This window comes from Megascapheus bottae, chromosome 11, assembly GCF_031878675.1.
Source record: "Megascapheus bottae isolate mThoBot1 chromosome 11, mThoBot2.hap1, whole genome shotgun sequence".
Taxonomy (NCBI): domain Eukaryota; kingdom Metazoa; phylum Chordata; class Mammalia; order Rodentia; family Geomyidae; genus Megascapheus; species Megascapheus bottae.
Genome location: NC_143519.1, coordinates 59,762,492 through 59,785,292, shown reverse-complemented (window position 1 = coordinate 59,785,292; position 22,801 = coordinate 59,762,492). Strand labels below are relative to the sequence as shown.

Genomic DNA, 22,801 nt, shown 5'->3' with positions numbered 1-22,801 from the left:
TCACTTCACATACATTGATAACCTTTCACACGTCTTGGTCCCCATTTCCCTCCCCCCTCCCCCCACCCCTCATCTTGTTTCCCCCCCTTCCCTATCCAATTTCAAATAACCAAAAACAAATATATCCGATATATCAGGTAACAAAGTGAGATACTGTAACAATATGAGATAACCAAGGGACAGCAAAAGAGATAAGAGATAACATAGTACCTTAAGAACAACAATCATTCATTATATGGCTTATGTTTCTATATCCTAGAGATCCTTTCATTTAGCGTCCTACTATATGGCCTTTTGTATCAAGGTTTTGCCCTATTGCAAATCTCTGCTAGGACAGCCCAAGGTTTCCACTGATTATGACAAATGAGGGAAACAACTGAGCCTAAGTTCCTTTGAGTCTGGCTTACTTTATTTTAATGTGATTTTTTCTAAGTCTTTCCATTTCCTAACAAATGGGGCAATGTCATTCTTTCTGACAGCAGCATAGAATTCCATTGTGTACAAATACCACATTCTTTCGGTACAGTGAATACTTTTTCAAAATCTGAATCCAAGGTTTATGACTAAATGAATAGTGTGTAGATATCAATAATCTTGGGTAAAGCATTGAAGTCTAGCAATCAGGAATGATTTTAATTGTGGAAATGAACAGTTACTGGGTATTCCAAAGAAATAATATTCTCAAAGAAATTAGGGAGTGTGTGTGTGAGTGTGTGTGTGTGTGTGTGTGTGTGTGTGTGTGTTTATATGTGTGTTTGTGTGCTGGTACTCTGGTATTATGACATCTGCCGCTCTGCTCTTGTGCTTAAGTCTGATATTTTCTTTTCAACTCTTCCTTTCCAGTCCAATATTTTGTTGCCAATATTTTGAACTGGAAATGTCCTTTCAAAGCCATTTCTACTCTGATTTCCTTCCATTTATTATCATCAGTCCTCTCAGTAAATGTCATTATTGAGTTGAGCAGTGGTTCACCAATCCATTCCTGGCCATGCTGAGGGCACAACAGGGGTTCATGTGATGAGACTGCGTTGCCAAATGCTAGTCTCATCCCATGCAGCTTCATCTAGTACAGGCTTCGGAAGTCAAATCTCAGTACTGCAAAGAGGCCTGGTAGGGATAGCAGAGGTGGAGAGGTAGCTCCTGTAGCAGATGCCATGCTTGGCATGGAGAAGTCCATGGTTTCAATACCCAGCATTGTAGATAGAAAATGATAGTTTTCTTTACTTTTTAGACTCAATTTTTGCGTATGTGTTTAATTTCTTCACAGTGTGGACACTTACACCCAGAGGGGAAAGTTGTCCCAGTCCTGGCCGGCCCTGAACATCTGGTGAGTCCCCCGTGTACTTCTCATCACAGTGCTAACCAATAGGCAGTGTTGTAACCATAGACAATACCCATGGCAGGCACACAGTGTCAGTACAACCTTGTTTTCAGTTTTGAAAATAAACAGGCCACAATGGAACACACCAATAAACAACTGTTCCTATTCTCTTTGGAAGTCAAGTTGCAGGATCTACGAAGATAAATGAAGATGGTCGCAGTGAATATATGAAACTCACACTAATTGAATGGAATGGAATCAGATTTCACATACAAAGTAGCTAATGGAGCCTGAATCAGTTCTTTATACCCCACACTTACGTTACCTTGAAAGACTCAGCATCACATCAGATAGAGGTCCTGCAGATCCTTTTATCAATCAGAGAGGTAGGACAGACAGCCACTAATACTGCAACCAAGTAGGGAACAGAGGAGCTATGGAAGCAGAAATGTAGAGGATATGTCATCTTGATTTCCTACATAGCAAGTGAAATGGAAAATAAGGGAAGCCACAAAGCCACAGTCAACACTGTGTAGATTCATAAGGCAAGATCTCTTGGCCAATGTTGCATGAAAACTTTGTTTGGCAGAGGTGAACATTTATTACAGTACGAAGCATCATTTTCCAGGAAAATTCAGGAAATACTCTCTTGCATATACAATATATAGATAGTTTTTGATGAATTATAGATACTTTGGGAAAAAAGTAGGTGTGAGAATTAACATAGTATTTGACTGTGTATAATTTAAAGATAAAGTAGTGATCATAAGGGGAAGGAAATATATGTCTAGAGAAGTCAGCCATGAGGGTCAGATACTGGAATATAGATAGGTATGTGTATAAAGTTGTACAGAGAGTATGCATCAAGTTTGTGGGCAGTATTTTGAATGTCACAGTAGTGCACTTTTATCTGTGCCATTCCATCCTTTCATGAGTTGGGTGAATGACTAAGATGAATGAGGAGAATGGAGTTCCTGTTGTTCTAGTGAGCCATAAAGAGAACTCTTAGAAAAATCTATAATCAGATCACCTCCATGTGACATTATTCCAACTGATTGTGTATGTTTTCTAGAGCTCAGTGACAAATCACAATGAAGTAGCTTCTGCACTAACAATGTATTTGAGAGCACTGAGGGGATTCAGTTCTCCAAGGGCCCATGAACACTTGGCTCTGACTCAAGGATGAAGAAAGTAATTGAAGCACAAAATCACATTTTGTTGTGGACAGTTTTCTTGCCCATGGATTCATCCTCTAGTTTTCTGACCTACTTGGCACATGCCATTCTTTCTGTACAGTAAATACTAACATTTTTTTGGCCAGTCCTGGGCTTGAGGTCAGGGCCTGAATCCTGTCCTTGGATTTTCTCAAGTCTAGAGCTCTACCACTTGAGCCTCAGCACCATTTCTGGCTTTTTTTTCTATGTGTGTGGTACTGAGGAATTGAAGCCAGATCTTCATGCATTCTAGGCTAGCACTCCACCACTAGGCCAAATTCCCATCCCAATGCCAATTTTTAACAAATATGAATCCAGGGTTTATGAGTTGATGCCTAGAGTATAGACATCATTTATCTTGGGCAAATCATTAAAGTCTTGGGATCAAGACATGATTTTAATTGCTGAAGTGAAGAGTTACTGGGTGTTCCAAAGAAATCGCATACTCAACCAAAGAAATTATGGACTGTGTAACCGATGTGTTTGTGTGTGTGTGTGTGTGTGTGTGTGTGTGTGTGTGTGTGTGTGATATGTGTGTTTATGTGTATTCATATGATTATGCACTGGTATTATGACATGCCCCTCTGCTCTTGTGCTCTAATATAACGCATTATCACTCAAACTCCACATTTGTAGTCCAGTGTTTTGCTGCAGGATTGGAAATAGCCATTCAAAGCCATTTCTACTCTGAGTGCCTTCCACTTGCTATCATCAGATCTTCTAGGAAATGTTATTATTGAGTTGAGCCAGTGGTTCACCAGTCCATTCCCTGCCATTCTAAGAGAAAACAGAGGTTCACATGATGAGGCAACATTGCCAAAACTCGAATCACTCCTATGCAGCTTCATCTAACCCAAGATTCTGAAGTCAAACCTCAATACTTCAAGGAGGCCTGGCAGGGATAGCAGAGGTGGAGGTATAGCTCTACTATCAGATCCCATGCTTGGCATGGAGAAGACCATGGTTTCCATACCCAGCAATGTAGATATTTTTCTGCACTGTTCTGGCTCAATTTTTGTGTATGTGTTTAATTTCTTCACAGTGTGGAATCTGACACCCAGAGGGGAAATGTATCCCAGTCCTGGCCGGCCCTCAACACATGGTGAGTCCATGTACTTGTCAACTGAGTGATAAACAATGTAAAGTGTTGTAACCGTAGACAATATATATGACAGTCGATCAGTATCAGTACATCCTTGTTTTAAGTTTTGACATAAATAAGAATAGAAAAGGTCAAAAGACAATTGTTCCTGCTTTCTTTGAAAGTCAAGTAGTAGGATCTATAAAGGGAAATGAAGATGGTCACAGTTCATGTAGAAAACTCACACCAATTGAATGTATTGGAAACAGATTTCACATACAAAAACACTAATGGAACCTGAATCACTTCTTCATACTCCACTCCTCTGTTACCTTGAAAGGCATACTATCACATTGGATGGGAGCCTACAGATCTTTCTATCAATCAAAGACGGTAGAAAGACAGCCAACAGTAGCACCAGCAAGTGGGAACTGAGGGAGTCATGGAAGCAGCAATGTAGATGGTATATCAGGTTGATTTCCTGCATAGCAAGTGAAATGGAAAATAAGGAAAGACACAAATCCACAATATATGTCCATAAGGAAAGAATTCTTTGTCAATCATTTTATAAAAGATTTCTTTATCAGAGGTCAACATTTCTTTGGACCAAGAACCTCATTTCTAGGAAATTCCCCCTTCCAAAAATAGTACATTTTGTGATTGTTTTTGATGAATTGTACCAAATTTGGGTGAAAAATAGTTTTAGGAATTTCCACAGTGTTTTACTGTGTATAATTTAATGATTCAAAGCAGATCACACGTATATCTAGAGAGGTTAGCATAAAATAACAGATACCAGAATATGGATATACATGTGTACAAAGATGTTCAGAGACTGAGCACATAGAACGTGGAGAACTATTGGAGTGTCACGGCAGTGCGATTTTCTGTGCCATTCCATCCTTCTGAAAATTGGGTGAAGGACTCAGACTCCAGAAGAAAGTGAATTCTCTGGGTCCTATTGAGCAGTGAAGGGGGAACTCTTAGAAAACTCTGATCAGACCATCTGGGCATGAGACACAGATCGAAGGTTTGTACACATTTTCTAGGACTGCAGTAACAATGGATCACAAAGGAAGAACTTGTGCACTAACAATTTACCTCCCACGACTGGGGATTATAGGTCTGAAAGTGGCTGTGAACATTTGTCTCTTGTTCGAGACAGTAGAAGGGAATGTCTCCACAAAGTCTCCCTTTTGGTTTGGACAATTGTTTGGCCCATCCACTCCTCCTTTAGATTTCTATCCTATTTGGCAGATTCCATGTTCTTCTGTACAGTTAATGCAACCTTTGTCATAAATGTGAATCGAAGGTTTCTGACTCCATGAATAGTGCACAGACGTCATTTATTTGGGCAAAGCCTTAAAGTCTTGGCATCAAGACATGATTGTAATTGTTGAAATGAACAGTTGCTGGGTTTTCTCACAAGATCACATTCTTCGGGGCCGGGAGTTTGGCCTAGTGGTTAAAGTGCTTGCCTAGCATGCATGAAGACCCGGGTTCGATTCCTCGGTACCACATACATAGAAAAAAGCCGGAAGTGGTGCTGAGGCTCAAGTGGTAGAGCTCTAGCCTTGAGAAAGTCCAAGGACAGTGCTCAGGCCCTGAGCTCAAGCCCAGGACTGGCAAAAAAAAAAAAGATCACATTCTTCATCAAGGAAATTACTAGTTGTGTGTGTGTGTGTGTGTGTGTGTGTGTGTGTGTGTGTGTGTTCCTGTGCAGTTGCTGTGGTATTTGGCCTTGTGCTCCTTTTGTTCTTGTGCCATGGGTGTTGCTTCCACTCTTGATCTGTACATTCCCTCATCAGCATTTTGCTGCTGAACTGAATTAGCCTTTCAGACACATTCTTTTCCTTAGTGACTTTGTTTTTGTCATCTGTCTTCAGTTCTCTCAGTACATGATCCAGTAGATCACAGAGGTCTGACAGTGGTTCATCTACCCATGCCATATCATCCTGAGAGCACAGCCAGCAAGGGATGATTGAGTCAGCATAGACAAAAGCAATCTTCTGTCCTCAGAAGCTTCATTCAGCACTGGGCCCAAACTTTAAGCTGCAGTTTCAGAGACAGGGATTGAAGCTATAGAACAGTTAGATACACAACTCAAATGCATATCTAGCACAAACCATAGTTTAAACCCCCAACCTTTTAGGGAAATGCATTGTTTCTTCTTCCAGTGTCCCACTTAATTGTCTCTATGTTTTGTATTTTGTTATAGTGAGCACCACACATTAGAGGTCCTCATATCTGAACCGAGCGCAAATGTTTGGTGAGTTGATTTGTCATCTCAGTGTACAACCGTTTTGGAGTCTGAGGACAATACAGATTATACAGACAGCCTAGGAATATCTTTATGAAGTCATTTTGAATATTGACACAAATAGAGGATGATTGAGTTGGTAAAAAAACACTGGTGGATTGGCTGCTCTGTAGTCTAGGAAGCAACCAAAATTTTCATAATGTCAGTGCTTGTATGTTGCTTTCTATTAGCCAACGGAGGTGACAGTCCTACTCAGAACTAACCCCGTGGTGAAATGGTGTGTAGAACCTAGTATTAAAGTTCTTATTGAGTGTGGATTGACCCTGCATTCTCCAGAATGGTGATACTGAAAAGCCCACCATTATATTGATGGAATTCCTGCTTCTGGCCTACTGTCCATTGTTCCTATCTGAGAGTTGAGATCAGTAAAGTTATCCCAGATTATTGAAGGAAAGGAGGAAGCAGAAAATTAGGGAATTCAGGGTTGAGTTCCTTTGACTTGCATTGAAAGTTACACAAGATGGAATTAGGCATTGTGGTAGATGTACTGAGAAAAATTCTTCCATCTTGGATGAAATCTTTAATTTTCTGAGGTCCATATTTAATATCCCCAAGAGATACAATTCCATTTCTATGGCAAAATGGAATACTGCTTTTCATTTAATAACATGCCTCTCAGTTTTGCACTGCAGTACCAGAGAAAATCACTCGAGGGAACACAAGAGCTGGAGATGTAGATGTAGCTCAAGTGGCAGAACATTTTCCTAGCAGGAGCAAGGCCATGATTTCGATATCCAGCTTGTATAAACCATGTTTGAGTTCCTCTCCATGGTCCAACTCAATTATCTGTTTCTAATTTTATTTCATTACTAGTGATGTCACGACGTTTCCAGCCACTGCGGTTTGTGACTCAAACATTGACATTTGGTGAGTTGTCTATCTTCTGAAAGTTAAACTGATTTCAATGTAAGTACAATGCCCAATCAATATGGCAGCTTCTCAGAGAGTTCTCATGTAATCCTTGTGTGTATTGAAATAGAGAATGATAGCATAAATGAACACACACTTGATCATGGTCTGCTTTGAAGTGAAACCTAGCAACCAAATCCTTATTTACATAGTGCCTGCATGCAACTTTCACAGAGCCAACAGTGGTAAGAATCCCAGTTAGAAACAGTGAGAATGGTCTTAGTGGTTTCTCAATGAAACGAACAACAGATCTTTTTCATTCTCCAGAATTCTGATACCCGCTATCAGAACTGATGAGAATCCTTCTTCTTAGGCTACCGTTCCTTGTCCATTTGTGAGAGGCAGTTAAAAAAACAACCAAATAAATGAAAGGACAGAGGGAGTAGAGCAGACTTAGAATGCAGAAAATTAGAAGTTCTAAAGCACTGAGTTCCTCTGAAGTGAGTTCCAATTAGCATTAAACTGCATAATATCAATAGCATTGTGCTAAGTTTACTAGGAAAGAAAACGACGTTAATCATGCATAAAAGTTTTCTTTTACAGAAGAAATTAATTTTCCTTTCCAGGGAAAAATGGAAATACCTTTGTTCATTTTGCTAAGTTATGTATTATTTCTATTCCTATGAATTTATTTGTGTTAGGTAAACTGTAGCCAATTTGAATAAAAAAACTAGGACTATGAGTTCACATGGCATTTGATTCTATCGTTTAATCCTCTAGCACGAATGGAAAAGATCCAACAGAACTTGGGACCAAAGAATTGACAAAAAGGTCAGATATGTATATGTAGATAAAGATATGTAAATATACATGGTTGTTAATCAGAGTGTTTCTGGGAATTATTTTCAAAATGTTCTCAGTGCAGCTTTTGTCTGTAATATTACTCCTTTTCCATCGTTGTTGAATAAATGAGAAACGAGTCTCACAAAAGTGTTTTGCTATTTTAGTAAGTAGTGAAGCAAAATTCCTAGACAATCCACACCTTGCTGATATATGAGATCCTACTAGAATTAGATTTGTTCCTTTGGTGTTACAGCAGTGACACACAATTCCATGCATTTGTTCTGACCAAATGAATTTTTTCAAGGTGAAGAAATAAAATGCCATACCAAAGAGACTACAAGTTTGTTTCATTGTGAAAGGGGTAAATAACCTCTTGTACAACTCTTTCCCATATTTTTGCTGTTTATGCCCAGTTCTCTGATGGGTGTGCTCTTTCTCTAGATCCAAAACTTAATTTATGCATAATATTTTCATTGTCCACTTCATGCCACATTTTAAACACTGTGGTTCTAAGGTTGGTGACACTATGAACACTTCATAGACAGCATTTATACTGGTGAAAGAGATGAATCCATGGCATTATGATTTTATTTTACTTCTTACTGCTCACATGTGAATACAGGGATCATGAAAAAATTCACATTTCAAATAAAAGAGTTTGGAGACAGATTGGGTCCAAGAGCATGTGGGACGGGGGTACTCTGATACTATGGCTTCTAGTCAGGGCTTCAGGAATATTCTGCTTTCTTGCTTATACCTGAGGCTCTGCTTCTGGAACCACACATACAGTGGACAATTACAAAAATAAATTTCTACCCTGGATGTTTTCATATTTGTCCTCTGATCTTTGCCACCTGTGTAGAGATAATTATACATATTAACCAAAAGCATGCACATCCCTCGTACATTCTGGTGAAAGCCCAAGTGGAAAGATCATTGATCAAGCAAGCCTAGGCACAAAGATTCACCATACCATGAACAGAGAGTATCACAGATAGTGCTCTGAGTTGAGACCTGAGTACTGGAGATAAGGGGTGTTAGGGACAGAAAAGCTAGAGATACAGCTCCATTGGCAGATACTTGGGTGGCATACTCGAGGTTATAATTTCTGTACCTAGTAGTGTCAGAAAAAATGTGTGATTTTTTTCCAACATGGTGCAACCTGATTTTTGTATATGTTTAATATGTCCACAGTGAAGACAACGACTTAACAACGGTTGTTTTTCATTCTAATGAAGACAACAGTAATTGGTGAGTTGATTTTTTTTAGTAATATATCATTCTGGAGGATAATGTGTCTTCAGACTACACAGGACTGCCTGTCCATATCTGCAGGTAATCATGATCTGGTTTGAAACTTATTAGAAAATGATAGAGTAGATCAAAATACACTGGCTCATGGGGTGCTATGAAGTCAAGTACTAGCATCTCAAATCCTTAGATCACCACAGTGCCTGTCAGCTAGTCACATGAGCCCAGGCAGCTGGGAATCCCTTTCTGAAACAAAAAAGTAATCCCAGCGGTCAATATGGCCCATAAAGGAAGACTATATCCTTCCTTCTATAGATGCCTGCAACCACAATCAATGGTAGCCCTGCTTCTAGACTTCTGTTCCTTGTCCCTATCTTAGCGGCAGGAAAGTCACCAAGGAATAGAGGACACCTAGAAAGCTGATATTTAGATGATATCCAAGTCTTGATTTCCATTGAAATTAGTTGAACTGAAACCAGAAGAGGTTATTCTCCATCAGATCAGGTAGATATATTGGGTCATAGTATTCTGAACTTTTAGGGAAAAGTCTTACCTTTTGCAAGTAGAAGAGTTTAATTTCTCTAAGACACCTCCAATTGAGTTTCCTAGCATGTATGGATACTGAACATAGCTATCCAAGTAGACAAATGTGCAGACTGAGAATTGTGATGTTTATGGAGGTTTCCAGCACTAGAGAACACCATTAACCTAGTTTCTATCTGATCTGAATACAGGGTGTATAGGAGTCTTTCTAACTTTGTTTCTTTGGCTAAAACAGAAACTTATCTGGATAAAAGAGAAACATGTCAGGAAAGCAATGTTTCGTGTCCCTGTTGTGTTTAAGACACTGTAAAAACACCCACACAATCTAAAAGAACATTTCATTCAAAATGCTTTGGTATGAGATTTTTCAGATTGGGTGAAGGACAAAAGAATCCTGAAAGAGCAAGAAACAAAGAATTTGGAAAGAGCCAGAAACAGGCTGCAGTTGGCAGGGCATAGAGGAACCTTCAACAGCAGGTGAAGCTGGTTCTACAAGTACCCACTCATCATCACTGTTGATGGAACCCGCCTCACATTTATACGTGTTTCATGTTTATTCTGGTGGATATGGATGGATGTAAGAAGTTAGTCTAGGGACTTAATCAGGAATTTCTTGGTTGCAATGAAGATGTGTCCCTCTAGAGTGTAATTGTACTTAAAAAAGGGGACTATGCATTGGTATTAAGATGATAGGTCCTTCAATATGAATCCATCAGCTTTTCCTTTGCAGAAGTGTAATGTTCAGGTCACTATCACAGGAAAACTCATTTCTAGTTAAAGATGTTAGATATGAATTAGGATGATATAGATGAACATTCAAGGTCAGTTATTACCAGACTCATCAAAGAAATGCAGTGATTGGCTTTTCCAAAGTTATATTTAATAACAGTATCTATGTACTTTTGTCCATATTGATAGCAGACACCTCAATCCCAGTGTACATTGTTCAGAGGCCCAGCTGCAGGTCTCTAGTTTATGGCCCTTGGGTTACAGCGTGAAGTCTCTTATGATGGTGAACTTTCGGTGTTAGTGACAGACACTGGGATCAAGAACTTAAACAGTATACAAGAGATGTAGACTAGGAGAACAAATTGAATCGGGAGGTAACAGAAACCATCACCAAATGCTGTATCCTTTTTGCATCTGAGAAGAAAGGTAGAGGAAGTAAACATTTTCCTATATGCAATAGGTGTTTAATGCATCATAAATTTATACAACTTAGTAAATTGTAAAGTCATATACAAACTTCCAAGTAATTGATTTACTTGGGCGTATGGTTCCTGTAGCTATAAGCTTCAGAATCATTTTTATACAATATTTAAGAATTTATATATCAGATCTGATATGTGATCAAATGTATGTTATCACAAGTGTGCATATATACATATGCAGAGATATTTATAAGGAGTGAACACACAAAACACATGAGTTAACGATAGCTAAGTGTGTAGAGCACATGATTGGAAGTGGGCGGATGAAACAAGAGGAGAAAGGAAGAAGACGTTCAAATTTGTAAAACGACCCTCTTGAGGGTTTGGAATTGCAGTGTCATTTTAACTGTCATGCTTGTCACTGATGTGTCAGGGGATGACATCTGTCTTCAGATGAAACTGGTGAGGGAAGAACAGGTCATGAGCAATATGCTTCATCTACATTGCTCACATTAATAACATATTCCTTCAGAAAATATGAAGTATATTACCTATGGGTCTGTGTTGGAGTCCTTTTTGGACATCTAGGAGGGGGGTAAGATGATGACGGAGCCCACAAATAATCCCGGGAACACAGACTCTGGAGACCAGGCTCCAGACTCTTGGTGCAGTTCGCTAAATACAGTTCGAGTGGTGGCTGCCACATCAGCAAATGGGGACCTCCCTGTGTATGACCGTCAGCCAATGATGTCCTGAGACACGCCCCACTTGCTAGGAGTACCCGGGAACTCCTGTTTCTGGTGGGAGGGTCCAGGTGCCCTCTGGCTCTGGACTGCTTGGGTCACTGAGTGTGCACATGCTGAAGCACAGGTGGCAAGCAGCGGGGCTCCTACATCACTAGCTAGGAGTCCCCACAGTTTCCCCTTTTTCTTTATTTGTGGACACTCATAACGGAATGTAGGATGGGGCCCAAACCTTGTGCAAAGATATTAGCTAGATGGCATCCAGGCAAGCCTGGATAAACTCAACCAACTTAGCTAAAGCAAACATGGGTCCTGCTGCTGTGGAAATGAGTGTGGTGGGCCAGAGAGAACTAGGGCTAGGTGGGTTTAAGATGGGACTGGCGTTAACAGGAGACACAGCCCCCCATGTACTTCTCAGCATGCTTTGAGGAAAGACAATAGCGTTGCAGTTCCTCTGATTGTATTGTTCATAATCATATCACGGTCCCATGCCAGGGTAGACATAGGATGAGGTAGCTTTGAGGAGAGTGTGGAGGCAGAGTCTGTGGCATCCACAGCCAGCAGAGCAGTCATCCAGGGTGGTTTTTCTGGATAGGTCGGTGTCCTAGGTCATACTGGTGTGGTCGCAAAGGTGGAGGCAGAACTCAGGTCAGCTGGCTGCGGCTGGCAGCCTTCTTCCAGGGGGGTGCTGGTCTCCCGACTGGCGCCGGAGCTAAGGTGACTGAACCCCGGAGGCAACTCAGAATAGCGACCACGATGGGGAAGAAATGAGGCAAATCACCAATGTGCTCCCCTTTCTGATCTGCCGGACTACCCTTTTCCACATGGACTCATCCCGTATCCTACCTCCAATCCCTCACAGGGAGAGAGACAGAACAATTTCATAAACTTGCTCAAGCTGTCTATCAGAAAAGTGAAGGTGCCTGCTCTCCAAGATCCCTTTCCACATAATTGCTTATAGAGGTCCACTTACATACTAGTTGTGCCCCACGTCTGGGCACCAGTTTTTGGGGTCTTTCTCAGACTTCTAGGAGGGGGTAAGATGGTGACAGAGCCCACGAATAATCCCAGGAACACAGAGTCTGGACACCAGACTCTCAGTGCAGATCTAAGTTTATTTTAGAAAACACAATGGCTAAATACAGATCAAGCGGTGGTTGTCATGTCATCAAATAGGGACCTCCCTGAATGCGACCATCAACCAATGGTGTCCTGAGACAGGCCCTACTTGCCGGGAGTCATTTTAACTGTCATGCTTGTCACTGATGTGTCAGGGGATGACATCTGTCTTCAGATGAAACTGGGTGGGGGAAGAACAGGTCATGAGCAATATACTTCATCTACCTTGCTCACATTAATAACATATTCCTTCAGAAAATATGAAGTATATTACCTATGGGTCTGTGTTGGAGTCCTTCTTGGACATCTAGGAGGGGGGTAAGATGGCGACGGAGCCCACAAATAATCCTGGGAACACAGACTCTGGAGACCAGACTCCAGACTCTCAGTGCAGTTCGCTAAATACAGATCGAGTGGTGGCCACCACATCACCAAATGGGGACCTCCCTGTGTATGACCGTCAGCCAATGGTGTCCTGAGACAGGCCCCACTTGCTAGGAGTACAGGGAACTCCTACTCCAGGCAGGAGGGACCAGGCGCCCTCTGATTCTGGACTGCTTGCATCACTGAGAGTGTACATGCTGAAGCACAGGTGGCAAGCAGCATGGCTCCTAAACCACTAGCTACAAGTCCCCACAGGTCTGCAGTAGATTGCAGAAAGAGACAGACGTAGAGGCTAGTGAGCAGCAGAACTATTTGTATGAAAGATCAAGGTCATGTAAGTATCCCTTATAATATACAGCCCTGTCATCATGTGAAGCTAGTGTTTACAATGCCCCTGGGTCTAGCTGTGCCCCTTTGCCAGCTTGTTCTGATCCTAATCTCTAACAAACTGAAAAGACATTTACCCTCATACCACACTTTGTATTGTTTTATAACAATGTAGATATTTTTAATGGTGGATATAAGAAATTGCTATGAGACGTGGAGAATCTGGAACTTAGCTGTGAGAAAAGAAGAAATTTGGAATGAGAAAACAGGGCCATTAGAAGCTAACAGCACTGCTTTTACTTAGTTGCAAACAATGAGCATAAAAGTTTTGTTGTATGGATATGGCTTTCTTGTATGGAATTGTCCCAGACCAAATATGTCCCTTCCCAAACTACTCTCTCTTCTTTCTATGGAAAGGTTGTTGCCAAGTCTCAAAGTGACTGGATTGATATGGTAATAATGTTCATTCTTGGCACCACATACTCTGAAGATTATCCCAACCTGTGAATGGAGGATATTGCAGTATCGTTCAGAGCAAGTAATGACTCCATGGTTACTTTCTCTCCTCTGTCTTCAGTTACTTGGGAAAACTGGAGGTTTTGATTACATGTGATGAAGATCATGGATAGATGACTACCCTGCCTTCTCCTTAGGAAGTTGTGGCCTAGTGTCTTGGTGACTCAATGAGTAATGTGTTCTCTTTATCTTTGGAGATGACCTTGCACCTGTCTTCTTTTCTGATGACCCAGTGAGCTAGATACACAATTACTTTAGAACGCTTATTGTTAATATTTTATCACCAAGTATATTTCTTTGATAATCTTAAACTGTAATGTTGTGCTGATTTGAAATCAAGTGTGAGAAGAATATCTCAGTTATAGGGAAGAAGCATAGTCCACTGTTTTGTGACTTGCAAAATAATTTGACCCAGAATATGAAGTTTAATTATTCATGTGATATCTGACTATATGTATTTTTTGTTCCTATAGCACATCTGCATTTGAATTTTGTTCAGCACACGATGATGACAGTGTGACTGAAAGGTGAGCTATAATCCAAGCCATATAATAGAGTGCTAGACAAATGTATATGTAGAAGTTTATGCACATATTTTATATGAATGTATGTACAGACACATGGACACATAAGTATCCACATTCATAAGGCTGGAGCTGAGCCCTTGTATTTGAAGAAATACAAAGAGCATGAAAGGAGCGGTGACATGTGTGATGCAGTACAATTCAGAAACTGAAAGATTCTGTGTTGGATCACCAGTGCTGCTAGGAAAATGAAAGAAATATGCATCAGGAAGGGTCTGCCTGTCACACTGACTGTGTGGTATGTGGAAATTGGAGGTGATCCTATGTAGAAGCCAGCATGGAAAACAAGTTATTGAGACCCTTATCTCAAGCAGTGAGCCTGTCCTAGGAGCTCACAGCTGTATTCCCTTCTCCCAGGAGCACAGATAACAAGGTGATGATCTGAGGCCACTTCCAGACCTAGACAGAAGGAAGACGTTCCTGGAAAGACATCTACAGCACCAAATGACTTAGGCCATTACTCAGGTGGTCGAGTGTTTGCCTAGCAGGCAAACAGAATGCCCTGTCATCACACTCCAGTGTGACAAAAAGGGGAAGCATTCAGTAACTTTCCAACAAGCTCCTACTGGGCTCTGTAAAACATTAGGTGTGACTCCTTCTGTGCTAATACACCACTGACTCTGTACCCACCTCCAAAACTCCCCACCTTGTGACTACTATTCTACCTCACACTTCTTGACTATCATGTTGAGCTGTCACATTAAAGTTAGTATGTTTTTCAATATCATCACTTTGTTTTCATTTGCTTCAAGACACTTTAAATTTCTTTCTTGGTTTATCAGTCCCCCGATCATTCAAGTGTCTATCAGTTAACTTTCATGCGTTGTTTTGTCCTCTATCTTTGTGTATCTCTATTGCTTTGTAAAAATAAGATACATTGGTATATCCAATTTTTGTTTCAGTTTCTTCTAAGCTGGTTATTAGCTTAACATGTGATTTTCTGGTAGAATGTATATTCTTCAGTTAGAAAATGAAATGTTTTGAAGTGTCTTCTAGACAAATTTGAAATGTGGTAAACTTTGATGTTTTGTGATTGACATTTTTGTCTGAATGATCCTTCCTTTCTAGCAATGGCTATGAATGCATGTAATATACTCTTCAAGTATATGTCTCCTTGTAGGTCTCATGATGTTGTTTTTATAAAAAAGCATTTTCCTGCACTATATACCTCTATATTTACAATAACTATTCCTGGTTGTTTATTTGATGTATTTGCCAAAATTTCCTGCTCTTCTTGACATCTTTTTCCAGTGATTGCTATAGTCTGGTTTTTTTTTACATATCAAGAACTGCTTGTTATTACTTTCATTTGATTTTTTCTAGACATACACTCTTCCTTTCCATCCTCACTCTTAAAAATGGGTATTCAGCAGCCAGCATATCATTGAGGCAGGGGTTTTCAAACTTACTCTACTACCATTGGCACTTTCATTGGATACAATAATGCATATTCCCCTAAGTTTCTGATTGATCAGAAGAGACATATTGCTCCCGTTCTCATTTATTTCTGTCATATATCCTTGTTTCATTGCTTCTTTGTTATTTGGTGGCTGCCAACCCAGAGAAGGATTGATTCTCTTCTTCTTTGTGTATTAGCCTAAAATTGTACCCTGTATGACTGGCAGTAAGTTGACTTAGTGAGTGTCAGTAAAGATATGATTAAAATAATTGATTATCATCAAAGTACATATTTATTTCAGCTCGAAATAAATGCTTTTGTGGGGTCTGTGGTAATATTAACAATCTATTGTTAAGTGAAGGATAGTTATACAATCAGTAAATGTTAATATATCATTTTTATTATAATCAAAATGATGACCTAGTTTCATCTATCTTCTGATTTTGTCTATCATTATGTATGGTATCCTATGAGGTAGCAATTTGCTATGAGTAGTGAAAATTGATCATTTGTATAAAGTAGATTGTTCTTTGACTGAACATGTATGCTAAAGTTATGTGTCATGCCTGCCTATATATTCCAATACACTTCTATCCTGAAAATTGGCTGTAGGACATAAAATGTGATCTAGGATGGAAATGTGAGTTAATATCCTTGAAGGCTCTCAATGATCTGATGGTATTTACATATATACATATCTATGCGTATTCCTAATGTCAGAATGAAGGCAAGAAATACGTGCATACACAAACAGATGTCAACATGTTAAACAAGAAGTAGCAGAGCAATATGTTATAGGCATGAGATGCCAGCTGTGAGACATAGGTAGGAATACTATAGTCTGCTGTCAAACCTAAGCAGTGAAGGAAACTCTATGGGAAATGTATGAGAGGTAAGAGATTTTACCCCAAAATGAAGAACTGTCATCTGATACTATAACTGAACTTCCTGAAAGAAACAAAAATGAAGGGTAGGGTCTAAATATACATACACTCTCACCTATGTGTATCTATGCATATTTGCATGTTGGTAAGTCCAGACACACGTGAATGGATAGTTACAGAAAAGAAATTGATAGAGATTAGAGAATTTAATTTTAAGTATTGATGACACTAGGGAGCCTTTGATATTTTTCTAAGATCCTTGGGCTCTAGTATCAGTAGAGACCTTTCTAAAATCTTAGGTATTTCCAAGAAGAAATACCATGAATTCTTCTTGTTCCTAATCTATTGAAGTGGCCAAAACCAATTCAGTGTTATGCTGTAAGACTCAGCAGGTTAAGAAATTTCTCTCTGGTGACTCCATTTTGTCTAGCTAGAGGATAAAGCAAGTTACAGGGGTTTTGTCTGTCTGTCTGACTGACTGTCTCTGTTTCTCTCTCTCTGTCTATTCTCTGTGTCTCTGTGTGTCTCTCCCTGTCTCTCTCTATGTCTCAATGACAGAAAAGGTTGGTCATTAGGGGTTTTTAAATTTGATGTGTATTTTCCAGAAATGCCTTACTGTTAAGGTGTGTTTTCAGTCCCAAACAAAAATTTGCCTAATTATGTGCTGGATGTCTATCTCAAGAGATGATGATGAAAAGACCAGAGAATCTTTTCATGTCCATGATCATCCCTGATATGTCTCATTTCATTGCTGTGGGAAGGAGGCTGGCTAAAATAGAAGGACTTGCCTAGGATTTCACGTGTTCTTGGGAAAACAGACAGCTGAAGACAGCTCCCTCATACCATTTGTGATATTTTTAGTGGATGAGAAGTCTTTTACCTTCAAGTGATGGTTGGAATTTTATGTGAAAGGTAATACCCAAAGCATGTCTGTGTGTTTGTTTGCACATATATTCTGTAGATTAAGGTGAATAACTCATGAACTACAAATCCTTTTATGAATCAGAGAGGCTGGACAGACAGAGGACAGTAGTGCTAGCAAGGAGGGGAGAGAGGAAGCAGAAATGTAGATGGTTGATCAGCTCCATTTTCTTCATTGCAAGGGATATGGAACATAAGGAAACCCACAAAATCACTGCAAAAAGTGGTTTAGGGTCATGTGAAAAAAACTCCTTTTACACCTTGCATAAATCTTTGTGTATCACATTTCATTGAAGAGAGAGGCCTCATTTCTAGGAAAACACAGGAAATAACCCCTAGCATATAAAGAGTATTTAGAGTTAGTATTCAGCTAGTTATAGCTGTTTGGAGAGAAAAAGTAGTTTTAGGAATTTCCATAGTATTTGACTGTGCATAACTTAATGGTTCATGTTGGTAATGAAGAGCAGAACACTCAGAGATCTACAGAGGACAGCCATAAGAGGTCAGATACCCAAATACAGTCAGACTTGTGTAGAAAGCTGTACCGAGATGAAGGAACATGTTAGTGGGAACCATTTGGAAGGTCAGGGAAGTGCAATTTTGTCTGTGCCATTCCATCATTTTGCAAATTGGGTGAAGGACTGAGACTCCAGTAAGGAGAGGGAGTTCTCACTGTCCTGGTGAGCAGTGAAGAGTTCTCTGCTTCTGGCCTGCCACCCATTGGTCCAATGTGAGAGTAAGTCAATAAAGACATCCAGGATTACTGAAAGTAAGGAGGGAATAGAAGGAACAGAGGAAGCAGAATATTAGGTATGACCTCAGGGTTGAGTTCCCTTGAACAACATCATATTGAAAGTCATACAAGATAGCATTAGGTCCAGTGTTAGGCTACTGGGAAAAATTCTTCTACCTTGGATTAAAACGGTCCATATTTAATTTCCTGAAGAGATTCAACTGCATTTCTGTGGTAAAATGAGAATACTGCTTTTCATTTGGTTCTGGTCTCTTAGTTCACACCAGAGTACTCGAGCAAATTGCTAGATGGAACCAAAGAGCTGGAGATGGAGCTGCAGCTCAAGTGGCAAACATGATCCTAGCATGAACACAGACATGGTTTAAGTTCCCAGCCTCGTAGAAAAGTTTGATTTCTGCAGTATGTTCCAAATGAGTTTTCTGTGTCTTATTTTATTTTATTTTTTAGAGATGACACAACGTTAACTGCAATTGCAGTTTGTGACTCAAGAATTAACATTTGGTAAGTTGTGTTATCTGTCCTCTGAGTGTAAATTCATTTGTAGTGTGAGTTTAGTGTACAATCTATGTGACAGCTTATCAGTATCCTCATGTAATAGTTATTTTTGTACTGAAACTAAGTAGAAATTGATAGAGTCAATTAGTACATACTTGGTCATGGTCTGCCATGAAGTGAAATTAGCAATCATATCCTTATTTACCTATTATCAGTGCCTACGTGCAACTTGCACTGAGCTAATAGAGACACGAATCCCAGTCAGGAACAATTAGGTTGTCTCAGTGCTTCTGAGGTGAAAAGAGTTGTTGGGCCTCTTTCCTTCTCCAGAAATCTGTTTCTTAGACAGGCCCACTGTCAGTTCTGATGAGAGTCCAATTTCTCGGCTGTTGTTCCTTGTATTTTGTTGATAAGCAGTTAAGAAAAGAGCCAAGTCAGTGAAAATAACAAGGGAGTAGAGCAGACTTAGGCAGCTGAAAATCAAATTGCATAAAGGATTGAGTTTCTCTGTAGTGAGTTGCATGTACAATTAAACTACATGATACCAATAAATATTTTGTTAATTTTAAGAAAGAAAATTTCTTTACTTGTGCATAGAAACTTTCTTTTGAAGAGATAACAGTGTAAATTCCCAAAGAAATTAATTTCCTTTCTAGGGAAATGTGGAGACAGATTTCTGATGTTTAGGGAAAATTTTCCAACAAAGGAAAAGACATTAACTAAGTTTCTATATCATCTCTATATTGTGTGCCTGGGAATCTTTCTAACTTTGTTTGGAAAAACAGAAATATATAAAAGATATGTTTCATGTCCCTGTTGTGATTGAGATACTGCAAAAACACTAGCACAATCTAAAGGGCATTTCACAATCCTTGGACACACACTACCAAATCCCCACTGTTGATTACACTTCTGTCTTACACATCTAGAACATCAACTTGAGCTACCACATAAAAATTAGTGTGTTTTGCAATAGAATCATTTATTTTTCTATTTGCTTGAAGTAATTTTTACTTTCTTTCTTGGTTTATCAGACCTGTGATTGATCAAGTACTTATCAATTTACTTTCATGTCTTATCAAAATCCCTAAAGTCTTTGGGATATTTGTAGCTCTGTCTTTATAAAAATAAAAGATACATAGAGCCTGTATCCTAGCTACTGAAGAGTCTGAGAACTGTGGATCATGGATCAGACACAGCCCTGGCACTAAAGACCTAGAGATTCCTACCTCCCATTAACAACCAAAAAAAACCCCAAAGCGGTGCTGGGGCTCAAGAAGTAGAGTGGTAGCTCTGAGCTGAAGAGCTCAGGGACAATGCCCAGGCTCAGAGTTCAAGCCCCTTGAATATCAACCAAGTGATATAATCCTTTCTGGATGAAGCAGTGGAGATCTAATTAGTAATATCGGTGGGAAACTCTGGAATTCTTATCCAGTTAACTTCCTGAAAGGCAGAAGTATGGCTCAAGTGGTAGAGTACCTTCTTCACAGAGAAAGCTAAGGGAGAACACCCAGGCCCTAAGAGGAAGCCCAATAGTACCTGCACATAAACACAGTAAGAAAGAGAAAGAAGGAAGTCCACCTCCCTATCAGAGACAGTCACAGGCCTGATGTGAATGGATGGAAAGAGATATTCCAATATGGCACCCAAAAGGAAGCAAATGTAAATGTACTCCTATCTGGCAAAGAAAACTTGAAAGTATTACAACATGAAAGTCATTTCATTTTGCTAAAGACACTGCAATGATTAACAACAAAAAGGCAACTAATCCTCAATGCACCCAATTTGACACAACAGACATCGCTGAACATAAATGAGTAGATGGATCCCAACCATGTTGGATCCTTTCCAAAGAATCCGCAAGAAACCAGATTCAACTGAAGGCCAAGAGCCAAAGACAGCACATATCTGCAGAATATTCCACACAACATTCTCAGAATAAATATCATCCCAGCAACCCTCAAGCTTTCTACAAAGGAAATTAATATTTAGAGCATAGAGGCAGCATTATTCTCTTTTTCCCTTTCCCTTGCTCTAATATTCCTCTACAGTAAATATTCAAAGAGGTTTCTTGGCAGAGTATAAAGGAAGTCTTAACAATCACATATAAGAAAAGACAATGTTACTGTTTGCTATCATACTATGATGGAATTCAATTGAAAATAGACAAAAGATAAAAGACAGAAAATATTGAAATACATAGAAATGGAACAAAATGCTTTGAATGGTTAATTGATTATTGAAGAAAGAAAGGATGGATATGTATTCAAGTCTATAATAACCATTAGAGAGTCTGACTATGACATTTGGTTTCATCCTATAGGGACACCTCATCCTATACCACAACCAAACTTGACGAAACAAACAACGATGAAGGGTAAGGTCTATATATATATATATATATATACTCTCATCTATGTGCATCTATGCATAATAAAATGTATGTAAGTACAGTCATACATAAAAGGATAGTCACTGAAAAGAAAGTGATTAGGATTATTGAACTTTATTTTAGGTATTGATGACACTGCAGGGCCTTTGATATTTTTCTAAGATTTTTGGGCTGTAATATCAGTAGATAACTTTCTAAAATCTTAGGTGTTTCCAAGAAGAAATGTCAAGAGTTATTGTTCCTAATCTATTGTTGTGTTCAAAGGCAATTTAGTGTTTTGTTGTAAGGCTCAGCAATTTAAAAACGTCTCTCTGATAACTAGAGGATAAAATAAGTTACAGTTGTGAGCTCTTTCTCTCTCTCTCTCTGTCTCTCTCTCTCTCTCTGTCTGTCTGTCTGTCTGTCTCTCTGTATCTCTCCTTGTCTCTTTGTCTCGATGAATGAGAAAAGGCTGATTATTAGGGGATTTTTAATTTGATGTGTATTTTTCTAAAATGCCTTACTGCTAAGGTGCGTTTTCTGCCCCACACATAAATTTGCCTAATTATGTGCTGGATGTCTATCTCAAGAGATGATGATGATGATAAAAAGACCAGCGAATCTGCTCATGCCCATGTTCATCCCTGATGTGTCTTATTTCATTGCTGTTGGAAGAAGACTGTCTGATATAGAATGACTTGCCTAGGATTTCAGTTGTTCATGGGAGAAGTGGCAGCTGAAGACACCTCCCTCATACCATTTGTGATTTATTTAGTGAAAGAGAAGTTTTTTTTATCATCAAGTTAGGGTTGAAATATTATGTGAAAAGCAAATATTACTAAACAGCCAAAGCATGTCTGTGTTTTTGTTTCCACATATATTCTGTAGGTTAAGGTGAATAAGTCATGAACTAGAAATCCTTTTATGAATTAGAGAGGCTGGAGAGACAGAGGACAGTAGTGCCAGCAAGGAGGGAAGAGAGGAAGCAGAAATGTGGATGAATGATCAGCTCAATTTCCTTCATAGCAAGGGAAACAGAACATCAGGAAACCCACGAAAACAGTGTAAACAGTGCTTTAGGGTCATAGGAAAAGAACTCCTTGTGAATCTTGCATAGGTTTTTATTTAGCACAGGTAATCATTTCATTGGAGAGAGAGGCCTCATTTCTAGGAAAGCACAGGAAATACCCCCTTACATATATAGTATATGTAGAGTTTGTTTTCCTGGTATTATAGCAATTTGGGAAGAAAAAGTCCCTTTAGAAACTTCCATAGTATTTGACTGTGCATAATTTAATGGTTCATGTTGATAATGAGGAGCAGAACATACATAGATTGACAGAGGACAGCCATATGTGTCAAATACCCAAGTATAGACAGAGTAGTGTAGAAAGCTGTACAGAGAACAAGCACCGTATTTGTGGGAACAATTTAGAAGGTCAGGGAAGTGTAATTTTGTCTGTGCCATTCCGTCTTTTTTGCAAATTGAGTGAAGGATTGAGACTCCAGTATGGAGAGGGAGTTCTCCTTGTCCTGCTGAGCAGTGAAGAGTTCTCTGCTTCTGGCCTGCCACCCATTGGTCCAATCTGAGAGTAAGTCAGTAAAGACATCTAGGATTACTGAAAGTAAGGAGGGAATAGAAGGAACAGAGGTAGCAGAGTATTAGCTATGACCTCAGGTTGAGTTCCCTTGAAGAGTATTTTATTGAAATTCATACAAGATGTCAAGCGG

At 39.4% G+C, this 22,801-nt stretch overlaps 1 long non-coding RNA gene across 1 annotated transcript; it reads left to right on the top strand.

Annotated features, from left to right (window-relative positions):
* The first annotated feature begins 7,564 nt into the window (after positions 1-7,564).
* On the top strand, positions 7,565-14,190 carry LOC150057216 (uncharacterized). The gene is made up of 3 exons (XR_016537068.1): positions 7,565-7,616; positions 8,823-8,879; positions 14,136-14,190. It is a non-coding gene; the product is annotated as an uncharacterized LOC150057216 (long non-coding RNA).
* The last annotated feature ends 8,611 nt before the right edge of the window (positions 14,191-22,801 follow it).